The sequence below is a fragment of the Echinops telfairi genome, unplaced genomic scaffold, assembly GCF_000313985.2.
Source record: "Echinops telfairi isolate 266 unplaced genomic scaffold, ASM31398v2 ScPeMD7_3509;HRSCAF=4178, whole genome shotgun sequence".
NCBI lineage: Eukaryota > Metazoa > Chordata > Mammalia > Afrosoricida > Tenrecidae > Echinops > Echinops telfairi.
Genome location: NW_022107407.1, coordinates 15,656,260 through 15,673,894, shown reverse-complemented (window position 1 = coordinate 15,673,894; position 17,635 = coordinate 15,656,260). Strand labels below are relative to the sequence as shown.

At 38.5% G+C, this 17,635-nt stretch overlaps 1 pseudogene; it reads left to right on the top strand.

Moving 5' to 3' along the window:
- Window positions 1–314: 314 nt before the first annotated feature.
- Window positions 315–17,635, top strand: part of LOC115870944 — a 69,587-nt pseudogene continuing 52,266 nt past the window's right edge.

Sequence of the window (17,635 nt, the reverse complement as noted above, 5' to 3'; positions counted from 1 at the left end):
TTTGAATGGTTATTCTATCCTTTAACACATATAATCCTTTCCAAATTTCCCTACTCCAAATTTCTTGGACATTGATTTTAAAATCTCTAACAGCCCATTTTTCTGACCAAAGGGCAAAGCCATTAGCGACCGCCCAAGAGTCTGAAAACAAATGGATCACACTTTGGTTTTCTTTTATGCTTTGTGTTATTGCCAATTGCACTGCTATTAGTTCAGCATTTTGTGCTGATTTAGTCTTACCCTCTCTGGTTAGGAGTTTGTTGTCCTTCGCCCTGATCACTGCTACTTTCCATAGCGTCTTGTGACTCCGCACAATGGAGGATCTGTCTGTGAGCCAAACATTTGTGAGTTCAGGAGAAAACTCAGGACCCCATTGCCCAGTGTTTGGGCCAGGATGTTCTGTTTCTCCTATGTCTTTAATAGGGGGCTCTACTTTGAAATCTGCCAAGACTTCAAGGATCATACTTGGAGTTCCTGTGTTCTTCGTAGTGAGCTGTTGGAGATACCATCTCCAAGCCATCTGTTTGGGATCCAGACTAACTCCTTTCATGTGTTCAAGGCTAAGGCTAATTGTTTTTGCAATAGGTATATGTGTCCTAAAAACACATTCCCAATCTTTGATACAGGGTTCAGCCTGTTGGGTGGCCGTGTAGGCGGCCCATATGACTTGTTCTATTAAATTATATCTTGTTCTAGAATATGGGAATCTCTGGGCATAAAATCTACACAGTTTATAATTTGGATCTCCAAGTGACTTTTTGAATATCCCCCATATAGTGAATTCGTCCTTCATTATATCTATCCTTAATTTATCTTGTCCCCCTGGCCTTTCTAGGCTTTGATAAGTTCTAATGTATTGTTTTATATATTTTAAAGCCTCTCTTTGTTCTGTCCCCCAATGAAAATCCTCGCTTTTTCTTGTGACTTTATACATTGGTCTCAATAGCCATTGTAAAAAGGGAATATGTGTTTTCCAATATCCAAATATTCCATTTAATTTCTGTGCATCCTTCTTATTCTTTGGCTCAGGTATAGTGTCCATTTTTTCTAGAATTTTGTCAGGCACCTTGTGTCCTGTACTGCTCCATTCTATACCTAAATACTTTACACTGGTATCTGGTTTTTGTATTTTATCTTCGTTTATTGTCCATCCTTGATTTCTAAGGGTGGTAACTAATTGTGTGAGATCTTCCGTTAGGTCATCTAAATGTTCATTGGTTAATAATATGTCATCTATGTAGTGATATATTGAGTCATTTTTTAGTTTGGGTATGTGGGAGGCTAGTGTGGTGTGGGCTATTGCCGGGCCGTTAAGATAGCCCAATGGTAATCTTAAACATTTGTATAATTTGCCTTCCCAAATAAAGGAAGTGTATTCCTGGCATTTGTTTGCCAGGGGTATGGCAAAGAACATATCAGACATGCCTATAGGTGCAGAATATTTATTCTTTTCAGCTGATAACAAATTTATAATTCCCAATGAATCAGGAAGATTGCTTATAATTTTGTTATATATTTTGCAGATTATGTCTGTTATATAACAAGTTATCATACTCCCTGTAATTCCTCTGATGTCTGCCTGTTCTTTCCCCTTAATTCTCCTATTTATTGTACTCATTTGAGAGCCTGTGTCAATAAGAAATTTATCCAAACATTCTTTTCCCCCTATCACATAATTTGAGTTTACGTATGGTCTATTATCTGGAAATACCCAATTTATACAGGTTTGTTCCTCGGGTAGATTTTGTTATCCCGTAAAGCCCACTTTATCTCCTTGGCTGCTGGTTTGATCTGTAGCCCTGATGGTTTGGGTTTCTGGACCTCCAGGGTGCTGATTGGCCAGTTTGGAACCCTTGAGTCTGTCCACCCTCTGGCCCCTTGTTTCCCCAGGGTTGCCCCTGGGGGCCCCCCTCTTTTTGGAGGTGGAGGGTTCCTAGAATTATTGTAGGTCCCAGGTCCATTACTAAAATTGGGTGACCTTTGTGGTGGCTGTGTATTATATCTGGGCTGAACTTGTGGGGTTTTCCGAGGTTGTCCACCACCTCCATTATTTCCCATGGATGGGTTTGTTCTTTGTGCCCCAAATGACAGTTTCAGCTGTCCTAGACCCAGGTCTTTTTGTAGCTGCAGCATTCACATCATTTCTCCCACTGTTCTGCATCCTTGCAAGGCAGAAATGTAGATTAATTTTAAGTTCTCAGGTGCACCTGTGAGGAAGCCTCATTTTATGCCTTCGTTGGCAGGGATCACTGTGGGAGTTTGTACAGTATTGTCATACATAATTTTAAGCAGGGCTGGTTTCCTTAAAACCTGTGTCCCTTCTTTTTGAGTATGCCACTTTAATTTCTCGGTATACCATGACACGTCTATGTAGGGCCCTACCGTGCGGTAGGCCCGGCTCATCCAGGACCATAGGGAACCCACCCATAACTCCTCAAAGTGTCTTATACCTCATGATTCTCACAACTGGAAATAATATTTAATAACTCTCTTCCAGCAAGTTGTCTTGTGCTAGCTCCTTTGTCTCAAAAGTAACTCGCCAGTCTATGTCCGTTTTTCCTTTCTGAGCTAAGTCCTGTCTCATATTGACATAGACACTTCTGTTAGCCTCTCTTCCTGTCTGGTTGGATTTCCCCAGAGGTCTAGGTTTTTCTTCACTTTTGTGACAGTGCTTGGGTTACGTTCTTTAGTCTCTACAGGGACTGAGTCTTTAAATGGGTCGGCATCACTAAGGCTTGCAATTGCTGGATGGCTAGGTTATTTCCTTTTTGTAAGTCATTGTGTATTTGGTCACATGCCGGTAGTAAAATAGATGGCACTTCCTTAGGTTCAGCTCTTTCAATGACTGGTTTGACATTTCTAGGGTTTCTTAAGTCTATTTCCAAAGATCTGGGTTTGTAGGCTTTCTTATCTTTAAGTGCTTGCTTCACTTTACCCAATGGGCTGCCGAGAGGCAAGTCCTGAGGTTTATCTTTTTTAAACATGGAAACACCGTTGTACAGATTTTGAATCCACAACCACTTCTGTAATTTCCTCACTAAGTTATATCATAGTATTAGATTGTTTGGTGGCGTTAGCCTGATCATGTGCTGGTAGTAATGGATTTTTGCTTCGATTTTATACCTCATTGACCCAGTCTACGCACTCAGGCACGAGAAACTGCTCTCATCTTTGCACCCCTTTCAGGGAGAGGCAGTTATTTCCAGCTCCTCTTAGGTTATAGTGATGGAGTATGTCCCCCCCAGCAGCGGCTTTTCAGCTCACTAGGTTCCCGTATGAGTTTGCTGGTCCTCTGTGCCTGGGGTGACTACTACTCAGCCTGGGTATCGCTCCCTGGGTTGGGTGCCACTGGAATCAGTCGTCTTATGGATGGAGTGTAACCATCAGCAACCTTTCAGTCTCAGAGGCCCCTCCCCTCGGTGGGTCACATGAGTGAGTCTCAGTCCGGAGAGGCTTGATCGCTAGGTCCGAATTACAAGGCAAAAATGCCGATTTACGCCATTATGTCATGAGCGGCACTATCAATAATTACTTAACGCTCAGACATTTTTGAATGCTCGGTTTATTCACTGCAAACACACATCAAACAATCTAAAAATAACTCAAACTGCTAAGGATAAACGTATTGGGGCAAGTATGAGCATAAGGGCATAACAACAGCACTCTTTACACACATCATTATTCCAGCATCATAATCCCAACAAGCATTGCCTCATCGGTGTACTTACCCCAGTAGAGTTGGAGAGCAGGAGTTGATGTCTCCTTGGTTCCTAGCTCTCTAAAAAGTCAGTGTCTTGACCCAGGTTTAAATGGACAGCTTGGCTGGCTCTTTGATGTCACCAATGTTCCAGTCAAGACTTATCAGGTTTCTCCACACTTTAGGTGACTTGGATGGCTTTTGGGTGTTGGTTAGGTTAATCCAAGTCTTATTGGGGTTTCCCACACTTTTGCGGTGGCTTCTTGGACCAGCTGTTATTTCTTGGTGATGGTCCAACTTCTTGGCTGGGCCCTAATGTCATCTTTATTTCTTTTCTACAATGGAGTTTCTTGTGTTTGTTTCTTTTGAGGTGGTTCAACGTCTTGCAAGGTAGTTCAATGTCTTGCAAGGAAGTTCTATGGTGGTCTCATCACTTATCTAGATAGACATGCAGAGATAATAATATGCACAAAAAACAAGACAGAGCAAAACAAAGCAAGAGAACAAAATAATAAAAACAACAACAATAAAACCAACGACAAAAAAAGAAAAGCCTGTAAATAGTTCACGGTTTGTTTGTTGACTTTTAGGAGTATTTTCTGGTTGAGTATGATGGGGTGCCAAGCCCTGGCCCCAAAGTTTATTTTTGGTATTCTCTGGGGACTTTGTTGCTATGCTCCCCATGCTGTTCTGTTGCATGCCCTTTGTGTTTTGCCTCAGTGTGGTGGGGTCAGATCGGGTGCAATTCCTGCATAGTGTCTCCAGTGTTGTTCCCTGTATAGTGCTATGGGTCAGTGAGGCACGTTGTACCTCATGGTGGGGCTTTCCCTATGGTCCTTTCTGTGCATTGGCTGCTCTGAGCAGGAATATCATCCATAGGGCTTGGTGGGCCAGGATGTGTTCCTCTCTCTCTTCCTCCCCCTTCATTTGTGCCTGTGTGCTCTGATCAGACATGCCCCTCTCCCTGAGCTGTAGCTTCAATGCTGTCCTCTGAAGTGAATTCTTCTGTTGGGAGGGGGTCTGTCCACATAGTTTGGATTGGGACTGCCCCCTCAGGGTTATCTAATTTTTTGTTGAGTTTAATGAACTGGATGTGTGTTAGTTTGGGTAGACAAGAGAAACAAATCCACAGAAACTCATATGTATATGAGAGAGTTTTATATAAAGGGTAAGTGCACATTAAGAAAGCATCCCAACCCAGTGCTGTCCAAGCCCATAAGTCCAACATTTGCCTATATGTCTGACATTGATCTACAAATTCCTCCTCCATCTCACAAAACACATACAATGACGCTGACTGCAAGAGAAAAGCCGAACCAGTAAGTGTGTAAGCATCTCAGCGCTGGCAGTGGTCTCCACGCAAATTCTCCAGCACCCAGGGATTCATCAGGGTAGGTCCATGTGGCTTCTCCTCACGGGATGTCTCACACAAAGTGAGCCTTGTCATCTCAGGGAAAGAACCAGTTAAGGCAGCCACACACTGGTCTGACCATCAGAGAACAAGAGACCAGAGAACCAGAGAGCGAGGCTCACAGAGCCATTTACCTCTCTGCCCTTCAATTAATCCCACATGTGTTTATCCATCAGGTTGGCACAATAAACCTTGACTATCACAAGATGCTAAAATGGCACTTATCATCAGGTTGAGCAGCTAGGAAGCCACCCAATGTGAAAATCACAAATTTACAATCCTTACACTTTGTAAAAATTCATCTGCATAATAGCAGACTCTAAGCACTGATGATAATGTTCATTCTATCCATGGGTTTTAAAAAATAGATGGAACTATGCTTATAATATTTATTTTTCATTTCATAAATCTCATTATACCTTTGATGAAATGTTACATTTTTATTCCCTTGGGTTTATTACTTCAGTAAAAAAGCATATACTATATAGAGGAAAAGTGCCAACCAACCAACCAGAGGGTGACAAGCTGTCATTTACTTCAGTGTGTGTTACACCCTAAATTCCCACAACGTATTATGAGTGAATTATGCAATCCTGAAAGTGTTCAGAGAGTTAAAATTTTGTTAGAACAATTGCGGTAAGTTCAGCAGAAGCAGAAGGAAGTTTTTCAAAGATAAATACAGTATGTTCAGAGGAATCACTTGCTTCTAATATATCAAACACAATGACTATAATCCACTTGGCCTACATCTAAAGAAATGGGATCAAACTCCTACAGTGAGAGATGCCTAAGGGTAAATCACACAGCTGAGGATACTTGGATAAAAATGAATGGTATGACAAGTGGGAATGCCAATCAAAACGAATGTGGAAATGTCTTAAGTCACCTTGTATTGTTTTTTTCTCAGGCATTATTTAATATTTTTCATTAATGTTTTAAAACTTTCTTATAACATAATCTGGTTTTGCGTACCTTTTATTGTTTTTATTTAGGTATTAACTGTATGAAACAACAAACCACCTTTCAATATATAATTTTTTATACTTAAAATGGTCATTAGGGCAGTGAACCAGTTGTTTAATTATTTGGATCTTGCCACTGACGTTACCTATGGGTCCAGTTGTGAGGATTTCTGTTTTCTTATATTGAGTTGTAAACCATAGAACCCAGTGGTCCTTGATTTTCCTCAGCAAGTGCTTCAAATCTTCCTCACTTTCAGCAAGCAAGGTTGTGTCAACTGCTAATCACAGGTTGTTAATTAGCTTTATCCATTCCTGAACCATATTCTTCTTCATATAAGACAGCTTTTCTGATGATATGCTCAGCATACAGATGGAATAAGTACGCTGAGAGGATGCAACCCTGACGCACATCTTTCCTGATTTTAAATCAGGCATTATGCCTTTGTTTGATTCTCACTGCAGCAGCTTGATCCATGTATAGGTTCTGCACGAGTGCTGTGTGGTCTGGGATTCTCATTCTTCTCAAGGTTATCCATAGGTTGATATGTTCTACGCAGTTAAATGGCTTAGCATAGTCACTAAAACACAATTAAACATCTTCCTGGCATTATTTGTTTTCAACCAAGATCCTTGTGATGTCAGCAATGGTATCCCTTGTTCTACATCCTCTACTGAAAATGGACTGAACTTCTGGTAGCTCCCTGTCAATGTACTGCTGCAACCATTGTTGGGCGAGCTTCAGCAAAATTTTACTTGCATGTAATATTGATAATATTGTTCTATATTATTGAGCATTCTGTTGGGTCAGCTTTGTTTGGAATGGGTACAATAGACAACTCTTTCAGTCAGTTGGTCAAGTTATTGTCCTCCAAATCTCCTGGCACAGACTACCACTGGTTCTTGCACATATGCTACCTCGTGAAATTCTTGAGTGTTGACTAGCTCTTGTGAGTACAGTGACTGTACATTCTTTTCATTTTCTTTTGATGCTTCCTGTGTAGTTCAAAATTTTCCCCATAGAATCTTTCATTATTGCGACTCTAGTTAAAGCTTAGATTTTTTCCCCTTGAATTCTTTCAGTTAAGATACACAGAAGGTGTCACCTTCCCACCGCTTGGCTTTCTAACCCGAGGTCTTTGCACATTTCATTATAATGCTTTACTGTGTCAGGCCTTGGCCTGGGTTTAGATGCAAATATTGAGTTTTTCCATCAACTCTTCTTACAGATACCATCAATTTGGTTTCTGTGTCTGCCATATGGAGAAATCCATGTGCATAGTTGCTGTTTGTGTTATTGAAAAAAGGTATTTACTACAAAGAAGTCATTGGTCTTGCAAAAGTCTATCATGAGATCCTCAGCTTCATTTCTATCAGCAAGGCCCTATAGTTCAACTACTGTTCATTCTTTATTTCCAAATTTTGCATTCCAATCTCCAAAAATTATCAATGCATTTTGATTGCATGTTTGCTTAACTTCATACTGAAGACAATGGGATGTCATTATAGTTGATCTTATTAAGAGACAGCAGATTTTCCTCAGTCATATTTGAGCACCTTCCAATGTGAGGGGCTCATCTTCTGGACTATTTCCAGCAATGTTCTGTTTATTTTCATGAGTTCTATATCTTACAATGTTTCAATTCTGTCATAAGGTTTTTATGACTAATTCCTCAGACGCGGATAGCCTTTTCTTTTTTCATAATCTGTTTTTAGTCTGGAAGTTCTGATGAACTGTGTACACTTTAGGTGAGCCGGCTGGCATTTTCAATACAGGGGACACAGCTCCCGGCATAACAGAAATACACAGGCCACACGGTATGATGTTATTCTTATAGTGTCTGTGTATATCTGCATTTGAGTCATCATTTATTATTAAAACCACGATTACAACCGTATTCATTGATATTACCAAATGCCAAGATATATAGATTGTTTTCAAAATTTCCCTTCACCAGCATTTCTTCCTCAGTTCTCATACAGCTAACCAACTGCCTCTGACTCATGGCAGCTTCATGTGTCATAGGAGTAAAAGGGTTTTAATGGCTGAGATTTTTGGAAGTAGATCTCTAAGTTTTTCTTCTGAGAAGACTGTGGGTAGATTTGAGCCACTATACTTGTGGTGAGCAGCCAAACTTATTAACTATTTTCTTCACCCAAGGACATTAAGTTTACACACATATACTTATTTGTCAAGGATTTCATTTTACTTGTGTACACAATCTGCTTTTGGAAGCAGAAGTCAAAAAAATCAAATGGCATATTGTAATGGGCAAATGTGATGGACAAGTCCTCTTTAAAGTGATAAAGAACAAAAGTGTCACTTGGGTGTTATCGCTAACATTTTGATTGGTCAAATTTAAGGGTTTTTTATATGGGCCTTTGAATTCTGAGTTATATTATTATCAGTCTAGTTGGATGGTACATATGCTTAACACTCATGGCTGTTAGTGGAAAGGTGGTCCATTTGAATCTGTTCAGAGGTGTCTTGGAAGAAAGGCCAAGGGGATCTTCTGAAAAAACAGCCATTGACAACCCTGTGCAGCATAGTGCTATTCTGATGCATGTAGGGCTGCTATGAGTGGGATCTCAACAGTAACTGATTAGTCATTATAAACTACATCTCCAGGGAAATGCAGCATTGTTGTCACACCTGAATTTAGCATTTAGTCAGATCCTAAGGAAAACTTTGAGCTTGTGTTGCTCTCAGATGCCCTAATCTGGCAGTAAAGAAATTACTCCAGAAATTTGTAGAGCTGAATTTTTGTCAATTTACTCTGGTGATTTTTCCTTTGAATAAATATGTTGAATTAATATGTTTGGATAAATATACAACTCAGAAAAAATGCACTCAGTATTTACATAATCAGTTCTTTTGTGAATTATATATGATAATAGTTTCTGGAATATTTTGGCCTTTGAATGATAGTCCAGTTTTTCTCTGTTGAGAAATATTGTTGTTATCTTGTTCCTTTTAATTATACTACAGAAAATATCCAGATGCAAACATTCCTGATGGAAAAACACACTGCGAATAAAGAAAAAAAATCTTGCAGTTAATTAATTTTTCAAAATTCTAATAATTTACATGAAGCTATGATAACAGTACATTATGTGTGAAAAGTCATATTAACACAGTATTATTAGCTCAGTTCTTACCTAACAGCACCCTACTTAAAATTTCCCATGTAAGAAATAAATCAAATTTTGCAAATTGAAGCCTTTGAGCTCACTTATGAGTATACCTCTTAAAAGTCAAATAAGAGTTCACAGGAATGAGATGTTTTGGGAGGAAAATGGTGACTAGTTAAGACTCACCCGTCTGGAGCTCCCGCTGCCAAACCAGAATATTGGGAGGGAAGGTGAAGGAAACTGGGAGGTGGAGTCATTACATTAGAATTAGGCTACTAGGGTCTCTCTGGAATCCCTTTTTTGGTGTGATTTCCACTCACAAAGTGAACCAAGAATGCACTAAATTGCTCTAGGTTCAGAGAGCTGGGCTTGCGGGTTCCAGCTGAAAAGCTAACCCCAGACATGAGGAGAACCTTATACCAGAGCTTGCAGCACTGTTAGCTGCCTTGAGCTCATCGCCTGGGGAGTGGGGGGTGGGGGTGGGTAGCCATAATTTGGAGTAGAGAAAAAAGCAGAAATTTACCTGAGAAGAGAGACTCGTGGATGATATGCTGGCACAAAACGTATACCAATTAGAGCAGAATCAACAGAAAAATCCTACTATTAGCAAGAGGATATAAATAATAAAATTCAGAACTGAGATACAGGAGAGGGACAACAGAAAAACTATGGAAACAATGCAGCTAAACGTTGGTTTTTTTGAAAGAATTAACAGAGTTGATAGACCACTGGCAAACCTAACCAAAAAAAAGGAAGAAACAAACGTCAATTGCAAGGACGAGGGATGAAACAGGGGAGATTACATTGGACCCTAATGAAATCAAAAGGATAATTACACAGTACTATGAAGTCCTATAGTCTAACAAATTCAACAACTTTTGAAGACATGGACAAATATTTGGAAACACAATCCCTCCCTAGACTATCCCAGATGGATGTCAAGAACCTCAACAGACCCATAGCAAAGGAAGAAATAGACAAGGTTATTAAGGGATTACCAACCGGATGGCTTCACAGGCGAATTCTACCAAGCATTCATGGAAGAACTGACACCAATCCTACATAAACTCTTCCAGAACATAGAAAAAGATGGAATATTCCCAAACTCTTTTTATGAAGCTAGTATAACTCTGATACTTAAAGTGGGCAAAGATCCCACAAGAATTGAGAACTACAGACCAATATCCCTAATGAACATCTGCAAACATCCTTAACAAAATACTGGCCAACAGAATACAAAAGCATGTGTGTTAGTCTGGGTAGACTAGAGAAACAAATTCATGGACACACCTATGTGTATAAGAAAGAGATTTATATACAAGAACAATTGAACATTGAGAAAACATCCCAGCCCAGTCCAGATCAAGTCCATAGTCCAATATTACCTCACATGTCCTATATCAATCTAGAAAGTCCTTTTCAGACTCATGAAACACATGCAATGATGCCTAATGCAGAAGATCACAGGCCAGTGGGTAGAAAGTCTTTGGATCCAGTGTTATTGGAAACATTTCAGCACTGGCAGGGATCTCTCTGTGGCTTCTCCAGTTTCTGAGGTCTGGTTGCATCCATGTGGCTTGTCTTCTGCAATGTCTCCCAGGGAGTAGCAGAGAGAGAGAGAGGTGTCTTCTGCCTCCAAGAAGGAAGTACCAAATTTCCCAGAATTCTCAGAAGACCATTCCCACACAGGAGTCTCATTGGCTATCTCCAGATTGACAGCCTAGACTCCACCCCTACACTCTTAATCCTTAAACTGACACCAGATTAGGTGACTACAACAGCATATGAAAAAATAATTCATGGTGAACAAGTGGGATTCATACCAGGAATTGAGGGATGGTTCAACATACGAAAGACCATCAGTATTATTTGCCATATTGGCAGGAAAAATGATAAGAACCACATGATAATATCGATAGATTTGGGAAAAGCATTCAACAACATCCAACAGACATTCCTGTTGAAGACAAGAAGATAGGAATAAAAGAAAAATTCCTCAATGTTATATAAGCTTTATATGAAAAACCAACAGCCAAGGTGGCAGTCAATGGAAAAAAGATGAAAACAATTCCATTTACAAAGGGGACTGTACAACAATGCCCCTTGTATCCAATCCTATTTAACATCATACTGGAGGTCCTAGCTAACAACATAAGGCAAAGAAAAGACATCAAAGGTATTCATTTGGGGAAGGAAGAGGCGAAATTATCATTATTCACAGACAATATGATTCTATATATCAAAAATCCCCTGAACTCCACAAGTGGAGTTGGAAGCAATAGAGGAATATGTCAGAGTGGCATGATACAAAATCAACAAACAGAAGTCTATTGGACTGCTCTACACATCAGACAAGTTCACAGAAGAGACAATTAAAAAAATAGTAACCTTTACAATAGCCAAGCACAAATTGAAATATCTACGGATATACCTTACTAAAAAACTGAAAGATTTGTACGAAGAAAATTATGAAAATTATAAACCACTTCTACAATAAACCAAGAGTGAGCTCAACAAACGGAAGAACATCCCATGTTCATGGATTGGCAGAATCAATATAATACAGATGTCAGTTCTGTCCAAGGCACTATATGAGTTTAATGCTATCCCGATATGAATACCACTATCCTTCTTCAAAGAATTGGAAAAACTGATTACCCACTTCATATGGAGGGCGAAGAAGCCCAGAATTATCAGAGAACTCTTCAAGAAGTACAAAGTTAGAGGGCTTGCTCTACCTGACTTTAGCATGTGTTATACGGCCACAGTAGTCAAAACAGTGTGGTACTGGCATGACGACAGATAATCAGACCAATGGGAAAAAAACTGAAGACCCAAAAATAAAAACATCAGCATACAGGAAACCGATCTTTGATAAGGGCCAAAAAAATATCAAATGGGAAGCAGATGCCCTCTTAAATAGATGATGCTGGAAAAAATGGATATCTACCTGCAGAAAAATGAACCAAGACACTTAGCACACTCCATGCACAAGAATAAACTCAAGGTGGATCACAGAACTTGAGGTAAAACCCCAAACTATTGGGACTATAAATGAGGGAATTAGGACAAGCCTGAGAACCTTGGCACAAGGAATACATAGGCTATTGGAAATATGGAAGGATACAAATACAGAAGAGTCACAAGTAGACAAGTGGGATATACTGAAGATAAGTCACCTGTGTACATCGAAAGAAGTCACTGAGAGAGTAATAAGAAAGCCCACAGATTGGGAAAACATCTTTAGCAATGACACATCAGACAAAGGAAGGCCTTATTACTAAAATCTATAATAATTTGCAAGCTTACAATACGACAAAAACTAATTGCCCACTGAGGAGGGGGGCAAAGGCCCTGAACAGAAGTTTCACAGAGTCTGAAATCCGAATGGCTAATAAACATATCAGAAAATGTTCCCGATCATCAGCCATAAGAGAAATGCATATTAAAACAACTATGAGATACCACCTGACACCCTGAAAGATTTCCCAATTCAAAAATCAGAAAGCAACAAGTGTTGGAGGGGCTGTGGTGAGATAGGAACTCTCATCCACTGCTGGTGTACCTGTAGGTATGTACAGCCACTATGGAAATCGATTTGGTGATTTCTGAAACAGATGGAAATTGAGCTACCATATGACCCAGCAATCCCCCTACTGGGTGTACACCCAGAAGAGGCAAGAAACAAACCACGGCCAGACATCTGTGCTCCAATGTTTATCGTGGCACCATTCACAATTGCAAGGAGTTGGAAACAGCCCAAATTTCTACCAAGAGAGGAATGAATTAAAAAAAAACTGTGGTACACACATACAATGGAGTACTGTGCATCGCTATAAAGCAGTGATGAATGCATGAAGCATAGTGCCGCATGGGAAGAACCAAAGAACATTATGCTAAGTGAAGTAAGCCAAGTGCATAAGAACAAGTACAACATGAGTCTGCTGAGGTAACTTTATATATATATAAAAAAAGAAATACAAATTGGGCACAGGGAAAAAGCTACTGTATAGAAACATTCCAGGATTGAGGTACAGGTAGTATGGCTGGGGCCACACCAAATCCAGGGGTACATATGGTAGCCAACTTAAAAGGAGGGGTGGCAGAGGGATTGGTGTTGACCAACCCTAGGGACAAGAGAACAACAAGTGATAAAAAATTAGTGGCAAGGAGGGTGTGAGAGGCCTGGTAGTGATTCATCAAGGGTAATGTAACCAAGAGAAATTACTGAAACCCAAATGAAGGCTGAGCATGATACTGGGAAAATAGGAAAGTACAAGAAAATAGAGGAAAGAACTAGGAGGCATAGGGCATTTATAGAGGTCTAAATACAGGCATGTATATATGTAAATATATTTATATACGATGATGGGGAAATAGATCTACCCGCATATATTTATAGGTTTAGTATTAAGGCAGCAGATGGACAGTGGACCTCCACTCAAGTACTTCCTCAATGCAAGAATATTTTGTTTTATTAAATTGGCATTCCATGATGCACACCTTCCCAACACGATCGCTGAAGCCAAATGTGTGCATGAGCAAATGTGGTGAAGAAAGCTGATGGTGCCCGGCTATCAAAAGATATAATGTCTGGGGTCTGAAAGGCTTGCAGGTAAACAAGCAGCCATCTAGCTCAGAGACAACATAGCCACTATGGAAGAAGCACACCGGCCTGTATGACTATGAGGTGTCAAAGGAATAAAGTATCAGCCATCAAAGAACAAAAACGCATATCATTGTAAATGTGGTTGAGTGGTGAGTGGAGACCCAAAGCCCATCTGTAGGTAATGGGACACCCCCTTACAGAAGGGTCTCGGGGAGGAGACCAGCCAGTCAGCGTGCAGTATAAAAACAATGAAACATACATCTTTCCTCTAATTCTTAAATGTCGCCCCTTCCCACTATCATGATTCCAATTCTACCTTACAAATCCAGCTAGACCAGAGGATGTACACTGGTACAGATAGGAACTGGAAACACAGGGAATCCAGGACAGATGATCCCTTCATGATCAGTGGTGGAGGAAGGTGGGGTAGAAAGGGAGAACTAATTATAAGGATCTACGTGTAACCTCTGCTCTGGGGGATGGACAACAGAAAAGTGGGTGAAGGGAGACGTCGGACTATGTAATACATGAACAAATAATAATGATTTATAAATTATCATGGGTTCATGAGGGAGGGGCGATGAGGGAGGGAGGGGAAAAAACTGAGGAGCTGATACTAAGGGCTTAAGTGGTGAACTAATATTTTGAGAATGATGAGGGCAACGAATGTACAAATGTGCTTGACACAATTGATGTATGTATGGATTTTGATAAGAGTTGTATGAGCCCCTAATAAAATGATTAAAAAAAAAAGAGTTCATGGGAATGAGTGGCATCTGGTGAATAAATACAGATTCTTCTTCACCACATCCTTCTGTTTAATGGATTCAATGATAGTCTTATGTGTTCTTTTTACTTAGTACTAAGAGTACATAATATAGTAGTATTAAGTTTCTAAGTTGTATAATTAATGCCCTGACTTTCAATGTGATTTTTTTTGGTGCAAGAAGTATTTGTTTTGTCAAAGACATTGAAAATTATGTTGAAAACTGCACTACATTATCTTGATGTAGTGAAATATTTAAAATATTGAACTGTATGTAAATTGATTATCAAATTTACCTGAGGCTTACAATGAGAAAAACTTTGTTTTCTCTGTCCAACTGGGTTAATATGTGAGGCATGTAAGTCAGTACCCCCCAAAAGCCAGAATTATTTTTTTTCAAAGCTATGCCTTTAAATTTTTTATAAAATAACCTTACCACCTCAAAGTACTCTTCATTACATTTAATACATTTGTCATATCTGTGAATACATTTTTGGAAACATTTTTCAAACTTGTCTGTTTGGATGGCTGACAGCACCTCCCTTGCTTTTTCCTTCACCATTTGTACATTGTCAAATTGTTGTCCTTTTTTGTCCCACTTCATTTGCAGAAACAAAAGGAAGTCTCACAGAATGAGGCCAGGTGAGAAAGGTGCATGGGACAGGAGAGTCATACTGTCTTTTGCCAAAAACTAGCACACTGAGATGGCTGCATGAGCAGGTGCATTGTTGTGGTGACAAAACCAGTTCCAGGTCTGCCACTAATCAGACCTTTTTTGTGATACACTGTTACACAATCTTTTCAGAACCTATAAATAGAAAGCTTGATTAACAGTCTGACCTGGTGAAATGAACTCCACATGCACTATTAGTTGATAGTGGATTTTTTGCCCATTTGGGAAGTTGACAGATGTCCACATTGAAGCTTGTCATCAATTTACATTTCAGTTTTTTTTAAATAAGGAAACTTCTACACTTGAGTTTTTCCAATAGCGCTGTCCTTGTAAGCTGTGTTCAACATCACATTTTCTGTGGCGTTTTTACTGAGCAGTAAACAAAATTTCATAGCTGCTCACTGACCATTACAAAAACCTAGGTTTGTATGAAACTGTTTTTATGAAAAAGAGAAGGATATCAATAATAGTTGCACAACATGAAGAGTAAAATTAATGGCACTGAATTACACACAGAAGTTGTTGAATTGGAGAACATTTTGTTGTGTATATTTTTCCAGCAATTAGATAATAATAATAACTATATGAATAACAATGAGTACAAGGAAGAAGAAAATGTTCTAAAATTTTTATAATGATTGTACAACTCTTCTTAATATGACTAAACTATTGAATTATATGATATGTGGATGAAGTGCCAATAAAACTATATATTATAAAACTAAATGCCAATAAAAGTATATATTATAATTCAAGATTAAATGACAAGCTTTACTTAGAATTATTAATTCTAAAATGATGATAAAAGCTCAAGTTTATTTTTAAATACTAAATCTAATCATTAAACATGATTATAAAGTGAACTTAAAACTTTTATTTGATTTTCATCAATACTGTGTATACCCTATCGATTTTAGACCAAGAAGCTTTAGTCATATTTTCTGTTTTGAGCAAACTATAGAACTTGAACCATTAGGCCATTTGTTTGTTTCAACACAGGAAAACTCATAATATTTTCTTTAGTTAAAATTTAGTGCAAAATAGTGCAATTACAATAAAGAATACCAGCTAAAATAGAACTTTTCTTAACACAGCAAAAATAGATTTAATTTATTCCCTAAGAATGAAAAGCTACCTTGTCTTTCCTAGTACATAAACTTAATCCAATTAATATGCTTGCCATAGTCCTGGAATTCCCTATTTTATCCTTAAACAAATCAATAAACACTTTTGTAAAAAACTAACGTATTAAATTGCAATCCGATAAACATAAGAAAAATAATCTGACAAACTTGTACATTATTGTTGAATTTCTTTTCCAAATGTATGTCTTTCTCTATTTTATACTGAATATTCTTTTACTTTTTTCCTCTAAATCTAGCCACCTTATTATCATCACACTCCAATCTTGCTACATTTTTCTGATTGAAATCTAACCTTATGCACATTGTACATTCCTCCTCTGATTACTCAAGTTTTGTCTTACACACTATTTTTCTTTTCAGAATTAAATCATTTGTTGTGAACTTCTCACTCATTTTTGGATCAGGGCTTCCTCATCTTATATACCAATTATAGCTCATTGATAATTTGATGTTTATCTTCATGAATACCAGAGAGAATAAAGGTTTGGCATTTTCATTGAAAGACTAGTTCTGTGAGATGCCAATGTTCTCCTGTCAGGAATTTTGATAAATGGTATGGGCCTTTGTTTTAAAACTAAACCCCAAAGTGGTTTTAGTTTAAGAAAAGAAGAGAAAAACCTCTGCTTGATAAAGAATATGGCTTTTTATTGTTTCCTTCTCTGTGACAGTATAGAAATTCTCAGTAATATCCCAGGATTTTAAGATAGCATAAATTCATACTTAGAAAGCCTTTAAGTTGGGAAATAGTTTACAATTTATTTATATTAAGCTAAGCCCTAAAAAACAAACAAACAAAAACCTCTAAAACAAGTTTAAAAGATATTATCCCTGATTTAGAGATAAGAAAGCCAAGATAAAAATACTAGCTTGTATATTAAGAAGTCATTGCTGATAGTTCTCATTGCTAAAATATATGTGTATCCTTTGAGCCCAAAGCTAAAATGCTTGTCGGTATACCACATTGTTTCTCTGTTAGTAGAAATAACCTTATTGAGGAAATAAATTTCTCACATTAAAAAGGAAGGTGATCGTTTGGAGCCAGATAGCTAGCTCACTCAGTTAAGCCACAAAACCTGCAATATTAATGTGCAAAATACTGGCTTCTCTCACTGCCATTCAGTCAATGCTGACTCATAGTGATTCTTGTGGATTTCCGAGACTGTAACTCTTTATAGGAGTAGAAAGTCTAGTCTTTCTCCTGCAGAGCCGATGGTCATTTTGAACTGGCAACCAAGTGGATTGC